This window comes from Hesperophylax consimilis, chromosome 2, assembly GCF_061612785.1.
Source record: "Hesperophylax consimilis isolate HC1 chromosome 2, BYU_Hcon_1.0, whole genome shotgun sequence".
Taxonomy (NCBI): Eukaryota; Metazoa; Arthropoda; class Insecta; order Trichoptera; family Limnephilidae; genus Hesperophylax; species Hesperophylax consimilis.
Window position 1 is genome coordinate 31,518,792 of NC_142837.1, and position 17,874 is coordinate 31,536,665.

Genomic DNA, 17,874 nt, shown 5'->3' on the forward strand with positions numbered 1-17,874 from the left:
AATTTGTTAATGAAACGAATAAAATTATACTTAGGTTTACCATCAAACTTTATAACCACTTTGAACTTTTGGCTTTGAAGAACACATTTTTTAAACAATTTTTTAATGTATTTACTCGTAGGTATAAAAACGTGTACAGTAGCATTTCAAAATTTAACAGCGTGAATCATCAGGACAAAAATGTAAAAAAAATATATGATAATATTTTCACTCTCGTTAAAAATCTTGAAAGCCTTTTTTGTTGTTGAAAACTTATTCTGTTAAATCTATTATTCCCACAGTGCGCAGAAAAGGTGTGGCGTAAATCTTGTTTAAAAAAAATATTAAAATATTTTTATATATATTTTATTTATTTTAACAATATTGACACAAATCGATTCAAATTCGTTTCAAAATGACTTTAATTTATCAGCGATGGTGAAGTCAAACTTTATTTTAGTTCTTTTAGATGTGCAATATAAAGTATATGTATATATTTTTTGCAAACAAAATAATCGATTTCTTTCAAACGAAGAATATACTCATGTTATATATATACATATTATATAAGTATCTTTTATTTGTAAAAAGAGTTTGTTTTTACGACAGTGCCCATTAAATGGCATGGTAAAATCCCATCGCTAATAGGATAAAAGTTTTTAAAGCATTTCGGATAAGGCAATCTGGATACAAAATAGAACAACGTGATTTTTCGAAGTCATTTGTCATTTTCCATTATGTAAAGGGAAATAAGACTCCAAAAAAATATCAGTTATGGCCGTAAACGAGCTAGATACCATTTCGTATTTTTTATTTGGTAGACACTTTTGATAGGAGCCAATGGAAGTTCAAAAAAAAAATTCTCATGTTCTTAATCGTTATTTTTTTTATTTCTTGCTAAAGCAAATCCGATGAGTTACAGAACTCACTGTAGGACGAGAGGAACTACTAATACATAGGAAGGAGTTAATAGGTACAAATTTACATTGTTGTTTTGATATCAAAATTAGTTCGACATACGGAACAGTATAAAAATAATAACTCTGTATTAAATCTTATACTAGGGCAAAACCTGTAAATTCTTGAAAAATTAGTTTGCAATTTAAAGTAAAGCAACTTTTTGTGAAAATATCAGTTCCAAGTTTTCAGTGCCTAAAAATTGTCTTAAATGAAAGCCAAAAAATATAATTTATATTTAAAAAGAAAATATGAACATTATTTATAATTATTATATTTGAAATACTTTTTATCTGAAAAAAGTTGTACTTAATAATCATTTTTAGCGTGACAATTACAAATAACAATCACATATAACAGCGGAACTTTTTATGGAAAAAATATTTAAGGTAATATTTGAATATTGAAATAAATAAACTTAAGAATTTTAAAAAAAATACAAAATAAACTGTTTTCATATTTTTTTATTATTGTCCAATTTTCTCTGAAACTTGACCACTGTGCACATTTAAAGTACAAATCATTTCTAAAAAATAATTTATTCTTTTATATTGCTGAAATATACAAAAAAAACTTTACTCAATTGTGGAAGAAGTCAAATTATAAAAAAAACAGACAATTTCACTTATAGATTTAAAAGTAATCGTTTGATTAAATAAAAAAAAACGTAAAGAAATCACTGGACAGTCGAGCCTAGAGTTACACGACCTTTCCGGCTGAATCTGTGGCAGTGACTGAACTATAACGGCGTAAGTCCTTGAGCACCTGCTAACAAATACAGTTACGTGCGCTGCAGAGTATTCAAGTAACGTACGGCGGAGTTTGGCGGGACAAAAATTGGATTTTTTCTAGTGGTATATTTTAATTAATTCTTATGAATACATTACTAATATCTCATTTTTTTCTAGAGGAATTCCACATACAGACGTGAAACAGAAAAAATAAAAATTTAATTTCCTGCATGTCTTAAAAAAACGTTTCTACTCTCCTTTCAGATAAAAAAATATGTAGAAATCTATGTAATTTTATCTACTAACAGCCTTACTAAAAAACTTCGTGTAAATATTACGCGGCGCGTAAGGTCAGAACAGTGAAAAGCTTGACTTACCATGGCGTTTGTTTCGTTAAAACGGTCTCAAACCAGGCTCAAGGCCGGTTTTACCACACCAGCGTTAAACCGGCGTGTAAGGATGAATTAAATTATGTAAATTCGAACTAGGTCTCAACTGGTCGGACAATATAGATAAAAGAGAACATAATGAACAGCCTAATCAAATAAAAAAGACATCTTTGGCGTGAACAAAATAGCTTGAACTCGTGGTTATACTAGTATGTACGAGTATATTAAATATACACGCTGTCCCCCTTTCTAATAATCGAGTTTTAAATTGTACCAAACTGATAAACCACCATTACCCTACGTTAATGGTTGTTTATCAATTGTATTAACACGCTTATTAGTAAGGCCCTTTAGGTATTACGCCCTTTGCGTTTAAATTAGATAATTATCTCTTCCTTTCAGTCTTTATTCTCTTCTGAGATTAGGTCAGAGGTTGTAAATTAAATTTCCAATTTTTTTTTGCTTTTATGTTCTTACTTAATATATTAAGGTTTACCTATTTTTGAAGGATAGTTTATTACGGTTATGTTTTTTGGGAAGCTGATTCCGTAGATTTTGTATTAATTTTTGCTTTTCGAAAACAAATTTATTTAAAAGATGCTTGAAAAATTTACGCGAATCTTTTGATATGTAAATTTGTTAATTTGTTAAGTTTGGAAAGGTTGTTTTGACTCATAATGAAGGAACCCTCTGTGCGTTTTTAACATTATTATAAATTGTCTACACAAAATAAGAAAATGGATTATCAAGCATTCTCTGAAAACGGTATACAAATAAGATCCCCGAGGTGTGTGAAACAGTGCTTGACCATGTTATAATTAATTGTGTTAATTACTAATTTATGTACTACAAACGATTAGAGGGAAACATTATTTTATAAAATAATTCTAAGATTTTCCTACGGACCTAAGAACAGAAAAAAATGTTTTCAAAAAAATTTTCAAGAAAAAACTTTAAATATTTATGAAATACCCAGCTGAAATCATTCCATAAAATTATATTTTTATCTTTGATTTAAATTTTAAATATTTTTCATACTGTGTTAAAATTCGAGATAAAATCTTTTTAGCTGATTTCGTATGTTATCAATAAAATCAAATTATATTATCAAATTTGATTGTTTTTATCTCACGCACCGATAAAATATAACTATGCAAGAAGATTTATTTTATTTTTCACTTCTCGCACTTTGTGGGTATACATAATTATAATAATCAAAATAAAATTTGTTGAATACCACTTTATTGTATATATTTCTAACCAACCGGTTAATATAACAAACATATAAAACAATATGTTTTTACTAACCCTGATGAAGGTTCGGGTTGAACTGAAACCGGTTGGTTAGAAATATATACAATAAAGTGGTATTCAAACAAAGTTATTTTATTTTAATTCTTACAGAGATATATTTTTTATCACGCATGTAAATCGTGTTAATATCACACTTATTTTTATTTACTTTTGTAATTTTTTTAAATTGTTATTTATGTGTTCAATATAAAATCATCTTCCCTTATTTTAAACATATTAAATTTATTTAATCTTTCTATATTTGTTTATCACTGTAAGTTCAAGTTTTTTTTCTCAAATTAACGACTACGCCTTTCCCTAAAACACAAGCACCAGCTTACATAAAAAATATTTAAATAATTTAGAACACTTTATTTTTACCACAATAATGCAAATAATAAAATGATTATTGATTTTTGAATAATAATTTGATTATTGTGGTAAAAGCAAAGTGTTTTTAATTATTTCATTAATACAATGGTGCCACAAAGTGAATTTGCTAAATTTGAAGAAATAAGATAATGCACAAAATTGTACACTGCAAAATTATGTAATATAAACGTTATCAAAATACTAGTACTAATACTAAAAATAATGTTTGCAGCAAAAAGTTCTCTTACCCGTCTAGTATTTCATGGGTCCTTACAACAACAAAATGGCGTGATATTTGTCATTTATGGGATCATTTTTTTAGTGCCCAAAAAATTTGTGTTTGAACCGTTTTCTTTTTGCTTTATTCAAACAAAAAATAGACTTCCTTCGGGAATGAGTGTTCTTGCTCCACCTCTCATGAAATAACAATAGACAGACTTCAAATTGTTTTAAAGCCCGTGCTCTGGGAATAAAATTCCAACGTATTTGAATAGACAAATAAACCACTTTAGGAACCTTTAAAAATGACCAGTGTTGTAAAGGAGAGGCAACTTTAGAAACAAAATTGTTTAATCTCGTAAATCAGATACCTTCCACATTAAGGATCTTTTTTTATAAGGTTTATAAACCTTGAGGAAATAATATTTATATTCCCTCAACACTGGGTAGTGGGTTCACTAAATGTTATTCTTCCTATTGCAGGATTTTTATGCAAAAAATTTTCGACTTATTTTCATTTTAAGGTAGGTTATGTTTTTATGTAATTGTTTCAAAGAAATTCAATAACTATAAAACTGTATTAAATCTTTATGAAGATATGGTGCGATAAAAAAATCAAATACCTGAATCGGACCTGTCAAGAGTCAGGACAACAGAAGATTACGTATTAGACTATGAATGAATATAAATGAAGCAAGGAGTGTGTTCCAATACAGAGTTGTATGAAACGGAGAAACGGCTTGATGGTTTTTTTAAATCAAATTTTGTTTTGAAAATATAAAAAATTCAAAGAAATATACAAAATAAATGGAAAAAATCCCACAAAAGCAAAGCCTGTGCTTGGGTAGTATAATATTTTTTAACATATTTCTATGATTTAAGATTTTTAAATTTAACAAAAAAAAGTAATTACACAAAATCTTAGTTACATCCATTTTTCCGAATTTATGTCAGGGTTAAATCTTCCCCACAGGAAATACTAAACCCTTCCACACACTTTTCCATATTTGACGTGATTTTTTTTTGGTTTATATATATATCGTGATTTTTTTTTAGTTTACATATATAGCGTGATTTTTTTTTTGGTTAACATATATTACGTGATTTTTTTTTTGGCTTACAACATACTCGTATATTACGTGTTTTTTTTTTGGTTCACATATATTACGTGATTTTGCAGTGTACAATTTTATGTATTATTATTTTCTTTCCTAATGTAAGCTGGTTCTTGCATTTTAGGAAAGGAGTGCTCGTTAACATTTACATTTACATTCTTTATTTACAGTGATAACAAAATATTATTTTTTTAAATATTGATAAATACATTACGGTCGGGTTGTTTCACAAAATTTGAGCAGTTCATCAAATTTGAAAGTTGATTTTCAAGTTCTATAAAGGTTCTATTCATGTTTTATTATTATATCATTACTGACCAGTTGCTTCACAAAACTGAAATATTAACAGAACTTCGATGGAACCTTCACAGAACTTATTAAAATTATTTTGAAATTTCATTAAATATTAAAATTTAAGCCGTCTTAAATGTTTTTAATAAGTTCTGTGATACGGTATTAATGGTTATATACCACAATAAAAATAATTTCTAAAAATTAAACAGAAAAACCAGTGCCTGATTTCAATCTCAGTGGATGAACACCAATAAATTGACATTTCACTTCGTAAGTACCGGGGTAACATGCAAGGACCAGACAATATTAGTCATCCTTTGGATTTGTCAGCTTTCAGTAATCGCTCCAATGATTGCCTCATCTACAATGCCAAATTGCCGCTTTTCGCTTATCCCCTGATGGTATCCGGTGCCTATTTGTAAGTTACGTGTAAAAATATACAGGATGATCTGGCTAGGAATAAAACCACTTTGCGTTGTTTTATAACTACTGTAAATCAATCTGAAAGGTGATTTTTCCCTTAAAACTGAAGGAACAGAACTGTAAGCACAGGGTTTTTTCAATTGAGAGAAATTAAAGAAGTGCGGAGAAACCTGCATACGAAGGTGACTAAATTAGCCCAAAGCCTCGCAAGGACGTTCCGATAATTTAATTTTATTTATTTATTTTATATTTTTTTTATGTTATTTAAAATCACAATACAAAAAGTGTAAGATTAAGAAATTATTCTTCTTAATGTTTTTGAGAAACTATAAAGCTTAAAATACATAACTACGGAAGATTTCGTTACACAAACTAAACGCAAGCAGGCAAAAGAAATATATATATATATACTTACCTACACATATCAAAACCCGTTTTGTAATGTACCTACTTACCTGCAGTTTGTGTTATGTAAGCCGGTACTCGCCGCGAAACGCTTCTTACTGAGTTGACCACCTCAATGAGTCAATATTCATCGTATTTTAACACATTTTTAAATACGTATATTTCATTGATGTATTATATTTAGATGAGACATGAAACAAAAAATTAGGTTCCGCTTTTTTTACGTCTAACTAACCTCCAACTTTTAAGTTCTAACTAAAACTACCGAAACCAGTCTATGCATACCGCTTATCGCATTCTAATGGTGAAACAAAATTTAACGAGATATTTGTACGATGTAGCGCCTTTAATTGTAGCTCTATGATCTATTTTCATCTCAGTTTTGTTTTCGTTTAGGATTTAATGCAAATGGAAGCGGAAATAAACCCACTAACCCGACATCCAATCTAGCTGAAACTCGTCAGATAAACTTGTTATCAATGACAATGCATTCTATCAACTTGCAATCATGTACATGCCCGCGGATATATATGCATTTTTCTGAAATCGAATGACATTACAGCAGTTAACTAACTAACCATCACGCCGTTTCCCGCAGGGGTAGTTAGAGAGGACAAACCGTCAAACAACTCGGTCTTGGCACATACCCCGTGCCTCATTCACATTCATACATCGTCTCATACATACTCTTCTAGTATTCTGACTCTTAACATGGCCCGACGTCTGCTACCATTCACATTTGCGTCATACATTCTCCTCACTCTTCTTTCTTCGCTCATTCACTCTACATGCCCAAACCATCTAAGCGTCTTCTTACTCATTACGCTCATATTATCCTTGATATTATTAATATATATATATTACTGCAAATATAATTTCTCCTATAGTAGAAGCACTCAGCACTTACAGTACTTACTCTTAGTAATAGATAATCATTTGAAAATATATATATTTTTCTAGCTACCTCCCATTTTCTGTGGTCCTCAAAATATTGCCGACATATTTTGTTCGCAGTGGGATCTTTGAGTGGTATTACATTTATATATACTTTTTTAATTTCATTAATTGGAAAAACTCGTAACTCTTCACCCTTTTAACCGTTTTCCCATAGATCAGGACCAGTCACTTTGCAGAGGCATTTAAATGTGCTTATCGAAGCTCAAGGTGCTAGAATTGTATAATTGGTACCTTAATGAGGGTAAAGTTCCCACGGAGGTCCACTTTTCTATATTATATAATATATTATTGAATAATACATAATTCTTATTGTATCAATAAAAAATGTTTCTGTGTAAATAAAATTTAAATATGTCCTAGTCGAAAAACATAAAATAGTTTTAACTTAAGCTCGAACTTACATTTATATATTTTTACGTGACTATTTCTGTCGAAAAGTTGTGTAACTAGCAGTTGTATAGCCATTAACACAATCACGAGGAACAAGATTACATGGAAATTAATGATGGACTTGCCGAACGTCACAGCGGTGCTGCCAAGGTGTGTTATCTATGTGAGGATACTGTGCCAGCGCTTAATTAGCAGCAGACACATACCTGGACGGATGACGAACCTCGTGCTGGCACTGTTGGTGGACGCGGTGCACTCTTTCGCTGCAGCATCTGGTCCAGTTTCCTCACCACCTAGGATTCTTGCTGCAGAGTCTCCATCTTCGTGTCACCTGTTTCTGTACTTCATCACCTGTTCCTGTACTTCATGTTATTTAACTTAATTTCAATTTATTTTTGTAATATTTATATTTTTTGTAGTACCTGCATCAACTTTAAAGCGCCCCTAAGGTGGTATCTCACAAAAGCGGCGCTATACAAATTGTCCAATAAATCAATATATAGCCATTTGACTGAAACAGCCTGTATTTGCCGCGCCTATACACGGTGATTATTTGGGAGTCCACCGTTTGGTCATTGTTTAAATGCGCCATCGGCTGAATTACAAAATTGATTAATTTTCAACTATAATAACAGCTAATACGGTGAGCTTTTTTTGTTTGGGAGATTCGGGTAGTAAATTATGTTCATCGAGCAATTTGTCATTTAAATTTATTTTTAAGCTTTCTAACTGTACGCACAAAAGATAAACGGTAAATAAACTATGTGCTTCGTGTCATTTTTCTTTTATAAAGAGCATTTATCAAATCCTTTTATTCAAAGTTCATTTTTAATTAATGATAGTCTAAAGCCAGCCGTGTCCATGAAATTATTTTCTTCGCCATAAAAAACTATGAGTTTATCGTTAGTCTGCTAGTCGTCTTTCTAATTAAAATGTGACCTTTTTATATTATTCCTCTTTACAAAAGGAATAACCAATTTGGTGCTGATGTGAATAGAGAAGTTTAAGGAAAAGTCCATATTATTACGTAGAGTTTATCATAAATTGTCAATTGCAAACTTAAATTTTTAAAGCAAAAAAAAATAAAATTACAGTGATTTGGCCACAACATCATTATCATTATTTTGGGCTGCATTTTTAACTCTTCAGTACTTTAATCACTTTTTTACAGCTTACAGCTTACTTTTTCAAACGCACTATATAAATCTGTTTTTTCCGTAAAAAAAAAAAATTAGAAACTAGATAAAATGATCTTTCCGGTGTATGCATTTAAAATAAACATTATTATTTCTAAATTAAAGAACTATAATATCAAACGTGAAAAATGTTGTAACGACTCCAACCACATTTTTACTTAAATCTTTACTCGAATCATAGAAAAATTGAGATAGCTCGATATTTCAAAAACACCTTCGTTTTGATTGGGGAATTTTCAAGAAAACTCTACCTTCAATTTTATCTCGTTCATGTTATAAAAAATTAAGAAATAATTTTGAAAGTTAAATCGATTTTAACTATTTTTATGATTTTATTAATGGAATGCAGTATAATTTGAGACAAATTGGAAAGAATTATTATTTCTCTTTCTAACGTCAAATAAATTATCTTTTTCCGCGTGATAGAAAAAAGATAAAAATACTTTTGTAAAATATGGACGTCAGGTCATATATGACCCTCAAATGCTGGAGTATTATAATATTCAATAAATTGTTCGTGGCGCGGCGGTACATAAACCCGCCCTTCATCTAGTAAATACGTCTTATAGTATCCAACTGCTGACCCTGTACAAATCGAAAGTGCGTCTTTTTGTTGAATTTAGCAGCCACTTTTGGTCCGTAGCCCAAATGTAATTGAAAGGAATCCTCCACTATGTACAGAAACGGGCGGTACGTTTGATAGATTCCCATGTCTTATGGGAATGCTGTCCTTGTTCAACCGGTATTTTAATGGAAGATTTTTCGAGGAACCAGCGTCATAATCGGGAACCACGACAAACACGTGTCCAATATTTGTACACGGTTTACATCTGACACATGAAGCTAGTCGTTTGTTAAGAATCGTTTTTGAGTTTATCAGCTCAACTGTGGAATAATTTGCCGGCTTCAGTGTTTCCTTCCTCCTACAATATGGGTTTCTTCAAGACCCATGTTCACTCCTCCTTCAGACCTCAGACCCTCCACACATCATCACCAAAGAGGACTTAGAGCCGGAGGGAATTTATTTTTTCTGCGTAGAATTAGTATTTGAAAAATAAGTAGAAATAAGAAAATAAGCTAAAAAATTACGATAATTAAGGTAGGTTTTATTTTTTTTGTACGTTTAAAAATGTGTCATTTTAGATTTGTTGCCAAAACGACGTTCGTTCGTTTTTATTTCTGAGTTCGGCGGCGTTGACGTCACTCCGGGCCACGTTGGGGACAGTATCTTACCAGACATTGGCGTTTTTTATGCCGTAATGACGTTGTAATTGGAACCGTTTCGGAATGTAAGGTTTTGCATGTTTTGAAAATTAAAATTTACATGTGAAAATATTGAAATTTTGCATTTTTTATGATGAAAAAGGCCACCACGTGAAATTTCAACGACTTTTTGTGATAGTTTTGTGAATTCAAATTAAAAAATCATTTTTATTGATCCACTAACTCAATTACATATATAAGTCGCTATTTTATTAATCAGTTTGGCTCGCTCCATCAACGCAGAATATTACCAATTGAAAATATAATGTGCAACCCTTATGAAAGTAATGTGTGCGTGAATTTAGTAGTAAACAATTTTGAATTGGTTTTGGATTCATAAAAAGTGATCATTTTATCAAATGTAATTTAAAATCAAGTAGATTTTTGTATACATGGATGTGAAGACTCTATTTCCCTACTACATTATGAAAAACATACTCAGAGTTCATTATGTAATGCGGTTTGCATAAGGTTTAATCCCCCATACTCCTGAAATCCTGGGAAACGCAAAATATTTCAGAGAAACCTTAAATAAACTACCCGGCGAAACGTAGCTTAGGTTCTATATGGGAGAAACGTGAAATATCTCGCGGCCCGGGCCAAATTAAGCCTGTGCCACACGGGCGACTTTGTCGCTGCCTAGTTGCCGCAGCGAGTGATCACCACCAACTTCTTGTAGCCGCTGGTGTATAGTCACAAGGAGTTACTGGAAATGCGAGTACATACTAGCGAGTGAAATTTCCTAAAGTATGTAACGAAAACAACTTTCGACTATCGATTTGAGATGAGAAGAGACAACAGTTGTGCTTTGTATATATAGCGACTAGATCACGCGATCGCAAAAATTCTCTCGTTTCTGACGACTAAAATATAACATGTTGTGCTATTCTAGTCACCGTTATGTACGATAGCTGATATTTGAGTCATTCGCAGCAAGTACCTTGTCACACTAAGCGATTTTGTCGCTACTATTCAAGTTGCAGCGACGCTGTGTGATACAGGCTTTAGGGCTGCCAACGCCCGCACGCCCGACAGATCTAGTTTAACTGTCAAATTTCGACGACTAGCACCGCACCACCCCTGCTACTTGAACCAACAATGGACCGGGCGATAATTGCTTCAACCTCCGATGTGATTTATACGCCAGTTCTCGTAATTTAAATGCAAATTGCTCACGTTTAAAGGTAGTTCAAAGGTAGTTTTCCAGCGTCCCGCCACGCCTTTGAGCAGATAATTAGAAAGTTCCGCACATTTGCGCTAATCAAGACGGGTGTAAAGGGTTGCAATCATAATAATACGATACAATATGTGGATACGAGAGGAATGGAGGAGCATCAGTGTTATGCGAAGATAAGCACATTTCTAACAGTGATATGTCTAACTACTTACTAACTCGTCTTCCTAAACAAATACCTTCAAACTTCTGGCGTTATTCTATAAACTATGAACCATTTCCCTAACCTAACACCACCTGTTTACTTATAGAGATCGGAATGTGGTAATAATTTTGAAAGCAGTGGCAGATCGTGATCTGAATCTTTAGGAGTTCAATATTAAAGTGATTCTAACAAGTAAAGAAAAGAGCCCTTTTGCAAGTAGGTTTTCTTCTTCGTCGAATATATCGAGTCACGTCATTTTAAAAGCTTTAGAAGATCGTTTAGAAAGAAATTAGCACAACAAAATTATTGTTGTATGAAATTTAAAATATATAATTACCTTCTGCAATAGTGACTTGAAATAACACATCCATTGATTAATGCATTTGTGATTGGGAATATGTACAATAAGTGAAATTGAATAAAGTAATTTTAAATACGAAAATAGCAGTTTATCTAAGACCGGTTCAATTTATAAGATTTCGTATGTGCTGTAAAACACCAAATAATAGTTGACATACAGAAATAAGTAAATAAAACATAAATATACCATCGGAACTCGTTGCTGTCGTCTTTGGGGATGCTGTGTTAAGGGTAAACTTCAACGATATGTAAGTAGGCGCCAAATTATTTTATTTTATTAATATTTATTTTTTGTCATCTCAAATAGTTTCTTCAAAAAATAAATTGGTTCCAGTTAAATGCTTAAATTTTGTTCATTGTTTTTAATACGCGACCTGTCTATAAAATGGCAAGATACAATATCTGAACAGTAATAATTTTTTTACAAAACTTTTGAACAATTCTATTTTTTATCAAATATCGGGACACAAATTTCACCGTTGTTCTAAAAACATGAATTTTTCCAAAAAATATTTGATGTTGTAAAGTTTAAACACTATTTCACTATTGTACTATGAACAATCGGAACTTTTGCTAAAATGCTTTGATGTCATAATGTCTGGATACTAAATTCAATGTTTTATTAGTACCTATGTTTCTTTAGTATTTCATACAAAGAACAGAGGTTAATTCTCGAGTTGGAATTCGTGCGGGTAATTTTTCATTTCAACAAGTCGTTTGTAGGATCAAGCAGGGTGGAAGAAGGCTTAATTACTCGGCTGAGCTGTTGGAAAAACCCATGGCTCTTATTTTTACCATTTTCTATTTGATAATTATTTTGACACTCGCAAAATTACATCTTCTTAATTGGTACTTATTCCTTTATTCTGTTTGGCTCTTGAGAAACTTTGAGGAAAATATAATGCGTAAAAAGTAATGACAATCAATGTATTAAAGTTAAATTAAAAAAATCAAAATATTTTTCTTGACAATTTTTTGTTTCCAAATACAACATTTATTTTAATTTATCAATTTTAAATGAGATATTAAATTATGAACCTGCCACCTGACTTATAATAATTAGTACGAGCTAGTGTTAAATATTTCGTTCAGTTGGTTGGTATCAAAATGCATAAATATTAAATAAATGTATTTTTCTACTAGTATTATGATTTGAGATTTTCACGACCAAAAGTATTAAAGTAATTAATTTTTTAGGTATTATCACAACTGTCCTGTAATGCTGTTCAAAACGTTTTCTAGAGAAAGAGGTAGCGCAACACGGCATAATACCCCAAAAATAAATCACCATAAGATGTGTTATTTTCTTGACAATATGAAATGAAAACCTTTATATTTAAAGAAATAGCCATAAACTGACACTGGTACCTATTTTCATAGCAGGTAAAAGATATTTTCTTTGGAGAACTGAAAATTGATCGTACCAAATTAGAATGCATAATATTCAAAACATCTTGTACTTCATATGGCGGTAATTTTTCTAAACTATTAAATCAATTTAAATTATAAATATATTACCAAAATCCATAAATGTAATTCGAGGGATTAATGTAAAAAAAGTTACCTATAAAAAAACGTACAGACAATTTTAGGGCGTAAAGTCAAACGTTGTCTTCAAAACGCGTACCAATAAAGTTATCCAAAAACTGGTTTCTCTTTTTGTAGATTTACTTTAAGCCCTTATATTGTTGGTATGTTTTTGTTGATAACATTGTTTGACATTAAACCCTCGAATTAAAGTCTTATCTTTGGAAGAAATCAGTCTACATTTTTGTGATGAAAACCTGCTATGAAAACACTGCAATAACATAAACAGGAAACAAGATCTATCGAGAAAAATAATTGTTGAACTAACTCAATTGAATTTCCGCAACACAAGTCAGTTTTCGATGCCTCAATATTTACATAAAATACCTTAATTCTCGATGGCTCATGATGTTTAAACAAATTATTATTAGCAATAATTAGTCGCCTGAAATATCCATACAAATTGAAAATATCTCCAGAATAAAAATAAATGCCGCCGACGGGAATTGAACCCGCACCTTCTGATGTCCGGTCAGGTGCTCTGAACCACTGAGCTACGTGGGCGTATTTCCAACGGTGATCGGATAAATCATCAAAATGATAATTCATCACATCTTTAAAAAGATTTGCTTGCCGAAACGCGCTACCAAAGTCTCCACTCGAGGAGGAGTGGGGCCCTTGCAGTAATGGCGTAGAAAATTCTTAATAATTTAATAGATAGCCCATACCTTCTGGAATGCTATAAGTTTTTCGTACCGAACAACTGCAGCCAGGGACGGCACCATGATCTGCTATGTATCTCACGTGGCAGAACGGACGTACTGGCTCGGCATAGCATGACACGAGGTATGGCGTTGTTAAACAACACCTCCAAGACTATCGATATTTTTAATATTTTAATTTAAAAGCCTTGAAGAATTCAAGAGGCATGTCAATGCCGAAAATCACTATTTATAACTTGTTATTTCTATTATTTTTTCTTTCATTGTTTCGTATCATCTATATGTAGTTAATGTTACATGTGTATTGTAAATGGACACACAGTCTGTAATACAAAAAATATATATATTTAATAAATAATATTATGTTATAAATTGCAACAGATAATATATCTTTAAAGTTAGCATACGAGAATAAACTAAGCGACTGATGGTAGCCATACTTAAGGTAATCGATTTAATTTTTGTTTTCTTTCAAAGACACGATTATTGCGTGTTCCCTTTTTAATTGCTATTTTTGCCCCCTTCTTACAGTTACTTCTACTTACTTGGTTAAAATTATCTCTAATTCACAATTATTAATACCCTTATCGTAGTAAGACGTAGCGTGTAACTTTAGCGAGGCACGCGGAATCTCATAACGAAGTATAATAATACACGTTAATACTCGTATTTCGCTAGAGGGACATCTAATATATTTTGTTGGGGCATAAGTTAGCATCATCTATATATATAATTTCAAAAATAGTTTTGAAATAAGTAAAATATCAACTCATGGATAATATTTTCATACTTCTGCATTGTTCACGGTTCACTTCCAACCTTCTGGAAGTTTGTCGATTTCATATCTGCAGAAATTCGGTGGTATAGATATAAAAAAAATTAAGATTATTTTTAAAAGTTATCGTCCGTAGTACAGACGTTTCGTCGAAATATTATATTTTTATATATTTCCTTCAACAGACATATTATGTAAGTAACATAAAAAAAATAATACAAAAAATTGTACACTACACAATCATGTAAAATATATAAATAAATAATAATAATAATACTGCCAAATAAGAAAAAAAATATTTTTCGTTATTTGGCCATTTATTCTCACTGCATACTCTTTCGGCGACAATCATTATTGTAGGTAAAAATATTTGTAAAGCGGATTTTTACTCAATTCTCCTGCAGATATAATTATATCGAGTTTTGTTATACCTACGGCAGAATATCCTCTCTGCATACCCCTTCGGGGATTCTTAGCTATATTATATTATGTAAGTATGATAATGATTAATAGAATTATATAGATCGTATTTCCCTAAACAGACTGCATATATAAGTGTGTCATAATCTGTTATGTGGTCGTATATCCTCTCTGTATACTTCTTCGGGGACACGGCATTATTGTTAACAAAAAAATTGTGAAGCGGATTTCCGTTCAAGACGCCTGCAGATAAAAGTATATCGACTTATGTTATACTGTAGTAACTCTCTGCATAGTTAAGTATGAATAAATGATCATTTAGGGGATCAACTGTCCGAGGGATCAACTGGCAGAGGGATTAACTGTCCGGGTGGTCAGTCAACTATCGGGGGGGCCAACTATTGGCGGGCCAACTGTCGGCGGGCCACCTGTCGGGGGATCGACTACCACGAAATCGTTTTCTTAGGTAAATTCAGAATAAGCAGGTTTTTTTAAAATCATTTTTTAATCATAATACATGTCCAAAGGACATTTCCATTCCATATGTTACGCATTTCAACAAGCAGTTACATTTTAGTGCTTCTTTAAATACATAAAAAATTCTTGAGGTAGGTACGTCAAACATGTTTCGGAACTTATAACTAACTGCTGGGCCCGGGCAGGCATCCTGCCACAGACCGCCTTCCATATAGGGAAGTTAAAATTTGTGGTTGTGTGTATTTTTGGATGAGAAATTAGAAAAAATATTTTTTTATAAATTTCGTTAAAAAAAATTTGTACTCGACAATAGCACAAACTATCGAGTCCAAAACTATCCTATATTTCAAAGGTTCCATGATAATTCAACACAGTGACAATTCAACACACCTTTAAAAAGTGATATAAAGTCATTAGAAACGATGAAAAAAATAATTTAAACCTAACCTAACCTAACCTACTTAACCCAGTTAGTAAAGTTTTTGTTTCATCGCTTTTCATGACTTTATATAAATTTTTAAAGATGTGATGAATTATCATTTTGATGATTTATCCTGTCACCATTTCAAGCTGTGGAACCAACCATATACATTCACAACATTTTATTGAAATCGGTTGGGGAGTTTCGGCGATTAGCGTGTACGAATACAGTGACACATGATTTTTAAATATATTTTTACATCAACAATAAATAAATATTATGATAGTATATTTGGAAATAGTAATGGGAAAATGTCAAGTGTGCCAAGCTATTTATATCATTAAGTATGATCTTACATCTCTGGCTTAATCGTAGATTAGAACACATTTAGGATCTGACGAAATTTGTATTTCTTTCATGTCCACCAAAACGCGGCCAAATAAACCCTAGTTATATTTTGTTGGACGAAATTTAGTTCTCAGGGTGATTACCAGAATACCGCACGGCTTTTCTAGCCGTAGCATGACAGTTGACAGCGCTTTTGAAACTGTACATTTGACATGGACCTTTACTAACACTAAGATTCATCATGAAGTGGAGAGTGATTCCAACGATACATATAGCTATATTAAGGCTGCCTACGTGGATACTTAGATAGATAAATGAATAGAATGTACAGAAATAGAATTGATATATTTTAAGGGTGTTATCAAACAGATTTGGAATTCTAAAATATATGCGTCAATCGATTTTCAAAAGATTTGGTTTGGTATTATTTATTTCTACGTGATAAAATCTTGTGGACTATTATTTTATTATCAACATATACTTAGCAACATAACTAAATCAAATTAAAATAAACATATTATGTTGGTGATTAATATTATAGTATAACGTCTTAAAAAATAAGCTTTATCAATATTTTTTTATAACATAGCTATGCCATTATGAAATCGCTGCAATATAAACTCTTCATTAAACCATGATACAGTCATAATATTCATACTCCAAGCACGTCGGTTACAAGACAGTACCTACCATATTATTGTAGCAATTCTATATCAACGTCCCAATATCACACTCCCATCGACGGATTCAACAGCTAGAAAACAAATACTACGATACATCAATTTCAATATAATAAGCATACCCTTTTGAAGTTTTTTTCTTCAAGTAGTGGAATATTTTAATAAAGGTATTTAATTTGACTAACACATAATAATTTTGTCAACTGAAACAGAAAAAAATTATTATTGATTTTTTTATGTTTTGTGCCTGCATGTTGTGTAGATCAAGTTCAGTGATATTTTGCTTTATATTTATTTTTCTGCAATTGTTTTAAATAATCGTTTCCTACACTAGTTTCGTGTATAATTTCGTAAATATTTTTATATATATGTATGTAAAAGCCTTAATAGGCGTGAAATAAATAAATAATACAGCCGTAGTATAATCATGAACAATCCGTGATAAAGAAACGTTTTCCATTAGTCTTCTGTTAGGACAATAGATTTTGTTTAGTGTCATTTTGAACTTACTTAGTTTGGTAAGTTTTTTTTTTTTTTTTTTACTTTTTTGGTTTCGTTAGTTCCTAAAATGATTAATTAAATAATTCTTTAAAATGGAATTAAAATACCTAGTGTTTTGATTGAAAACACTTCTGATTTCTTAGAAGTTACCAGTTCCGTGTTAAAAAGTATTGCGCTTACTGTGGGTATAAATATGCAAATTTAATAACACATTGCAGGTTTATTTTTTATAATTTTTGCAGAGCCCAAAAAAGCGACAATGGTCATTAGCACGCCAACCG